We start from the raw sequence: 3,751 nt of genomic DNA on the forward strand, positions 1-3,751 counted from the left end.
AATCAACTATAACCAACCTGCCAAATACAAACAGGACGCTATTTCTAATTAAACAAAGCCAAACAACTTGGTTTCGTAGACTATTCAAATCATCAATTTTAATTGATGATTCGTAGTCAAGAACACCCAAATCTTTACCAAATTCTAATAAGTTTTCCTTTCCCATAGGTATAAATTCTTCCCTAATCCGGAAGCTACTTTCTCCCTTATTGCGTTCCGGTTACACCAACGACCGCAAAAGGACATTGGACTAACATTTGACCATGAACTAGACGTCGGATGGCGGAAGGATATTTCCCCGGAAAGGAAACAATTGGAATTAGTTAGAACCTTTAGATTTTCTAATTAATGTTTTTATTTTTTTCAATTCATTCTACCTGGTTTAAGTAAACTTAAACATAACCCTTTTTCATCTTTATAACAAGACGCACTGTATTAAGACTGGTCATTTTTCGCTTTCACCGGTCGCAGTAGGCCATATAAAAGTTTATTTGGACCTAGTCGTCGGCTTCTGCAAAATCCTATCCTTTTCTTGTCTCTGTACTTTACACTTCTTTGTCTAACTACTTATAGCTACATCACGGATGTATATCACAATTGAGAAACTATCACTTAGTATTACGCAAATCTACTCTAGGCATGTGCCGAGTGGATGCCGCCGCTGTGAGCCAGAGACAATTACTCAAAACGATATAAGCCTGGTCTTTAATTCCTGTTCAATACCGAGCAGACTCGCACGCAACTGCTCTTTTCAAAAATGAAATCTTACTCACACAAGTGTGAAACCGACGTTTAACAACACTATCATCTGCACCGTAACTTACTAATTCAAACTCAAACACTCAATTAACAATTTGGCTACATATATTTGGCATGGCCTGGACCATATTTCTGGATTGGAGGTCACATGCTCATCCCCCCAAATAAAATACGGACTAAAAGTTAATTTTTAGGTCATGTACTCCCTGAAAATTTCCTTTTTATACCCGTTGCTCGTAGAGTAAAGGGGTATTCTAGATTCGGAAAGTATGTAACAGGCAGAAGGAAGCGTTTACCCCATAAAGTAAATATATTCTTGATCAGGATCACTAGCCGAGTCGATCTAGCCATAACCGTCTGTCCGTATAAACGCTGAGATTTCGGAAACTGTCAGAGCTACAATACTGGGATTAGACATGCAGGTTCCTGAGATTACTGCGCTGCGAAAGTTTGTTTCAGCAATGTGCCACGCCCACTCTAACGCCCACAAACCAACCAAACCTGTGGCGCCCACAATTTTCATGATGGGTACAAAATCTTAACTGAAATGTATTGGTCTCGTCAATACCTATCGATTGATTCAAAAAAAGTTTGCCACGCCCATTCTAACGCGCATAACGCTTAAATCTGCCTACCGCCCACATAACTGCTTGCATGTCTCCATTTCCCTTTGGTCCTATTAGCTGAGTAACTGGTATCTGATAGTCGAGGTACTCGACTATAGCGTTCTACCCTGTTTTTTTTTTAAATTTTGCCCTATTTTATTGGTGACGAATGTCCGAATATTTTGGGTCATCGTTTGCATTTTACGTAGAAATATTAGACAGCTAAAAGAATTTTAAACTAAACATGTTTGTTAGATATTGATGTTGGACAAAACCAAATAATTATTGTATTGCTAATAATTATTTAATCTATTATTTAAGGAACTATTTTATATATTATAAAGTGAGTTGCAGAAGTCCACTCAGAGAAAAACCGTTTTCAAAAGTGAGCCAAGTTCTCAAAACCTAGATCAAAGTCTGTTTGGTTTGCAAATGGCTTTTGAGAATGTATGTTCTCGATATAGAGATGAAGTCTTCTGGGTTTCAACAAAAATCTTTCTCGGTTTTAACATCGAATTGATCTCAATTTCAAGATGAATCGTTCTTGGATTCAATCATAAATCGTTCTCCCTCTCAGTTTCCATTCTCACATAAAAATTCTAAATTTCTTAATATTTCGCCATCCCTTATGTACCTTAGGCACTCTTAGGAAAGACCGGCAACTAAAACAATAAGCTATTATTATCAGTAAACATACTATAGTGAGAACGCATCTTTTGGTAGTTTTAATATTCTTTATGTTTTATTCTTTATTTGTATTCAGGGGCAGCATTAATGCCGCTTCTAACGTGAAGTTGTTTCTGATTTAACAATTTGCCTTAGGATCTAAGTAAGCCTAAGTCTCGTAGCTGCGCTGCGATCAAGTGTATTGTATATCAAGTGTATTTAATTATGCTCTCTTTAGCTGGAGTGCGAGGGTATATGTATGTACTTGAGTTTGGCTGAGCGGCCGGCGTGTGCAACAGAATGCCGACACTTGCACTTTCTGTGAGCGCGCCGATCGACTCATGTTTCGGCTTAGGTTTTTGACAAAGTGTTACAGTGTGTTTGCTTCAAGTACTCTTAGTACAGTAGATATTCAGTATATGTGCATACTACATCTCCCTCCTTTTGAAAAATAACGTAATATTATGAAGTTATTTTATTAGTATGTTTTACTTAAAGGAATAATTATTATTTTTTTTTATTTTTTTTTTAAATACAAAGAGAATGGAATTGGGAATAATATTCGTATTTAAAAAAAAAGTATTTCTAAGCATGGCCATGCTAAATGCAATTATGAAATAAACGTTTTTAATCTATCCTTATGAACTGTTTGTTTTATGTTCTTATTATTTGTTATTATAATGTCGGTGTGAGAGCACGTGTTGGGGGCACAAACGGAGGCGATCTCAATTTGTGTAAGATTGAGTGATGGGCGTTATGCTTTATAACTAACAATTGAAAGATCAAACTGAGATTTTTAAAATTTCAAGCAAGAGTCCCCTCATAAGCCACCATGTTCAATTGTGACGCCGTGCCGAAAATGCTATATACGGCTGTCATCGTAAGAGGGGCTCTTGGGAGTAGGTAAACGACTGAAGTTCAAATATAACAGTTTAGCCTTTAATTCATTAGCTTATAATGTGTACATTTCACTCTTGTTCATTAATTAACTTTACAAAAACATGGGCGCCAATGGACAGAAAAGTAAAAGCAGACAATGTTGTTCCGGTTGCTGAACCTAGTAGTTCTCTTCTTTCTTCTCGCAAGTTCTGTAGAGTTCCCAGATGTGCCAGATGTGACCTTCGTCTTCAGTTGGCAGTGCTATCAGCTGTGTATACGAACCAAGTACCGTGGCACTGAACACATATAGTTGTGATTGTTTCCTGTTCGATTGTCATAACCTGCACGCACATGTTGCGGGTTCTTGGGTATTCTGGCATCTTGTTTTCAATAATTTTCTCTCTTTTTTTTTACTTTTTAATCATTAAACATTAAAGTAAAATATGTCACTTTTCATGCATAACCACTAGCAACCTGTCTACTTTCTATTGATAATCTAATTTAACTATTTTAAAGCGACAATTCAATCAATCCTAAATGGTCAGGACTTTAGCCCACAAGTTAAACCCTATCATTTCTATCCAGGACTAGATTGAATCCTCTTTGAGCGTAGATTTTGTAGTTGTATCTGGCCGACTAACTCGAGTCGCTGCCCAAAAAACTTCCCGAAGGCCTTGCATCCTTCCTCGGAATGCGAGCCTCCCACGCTTTCAAGAAGCAGTCAACCGGCTTGTGAGCCTAAATATGGTGTTACGCTCTCCTGACGCCATCAACGACGCCGTCGAGCTATTTGTCCGGAACATCCATATCGCTGCCGAGTCCTCAACCTCAAGCTCAAAGCC

Source organism: Drosophila suzukii, unplaced genomic scaffold, assembly GCF_043229965.1.
Source record: "Drosophila suzukii unplaced genomic scaffold, CBGP_Dsuzu_IsoJpt1.0 scf_10, whole genome shotgun sequence".
NCBI lineage: Eukaryota > Metazoa > Arthropoda > Insecta > Diptera > Drosophilidae > Drosophila > Drosophila suzukii.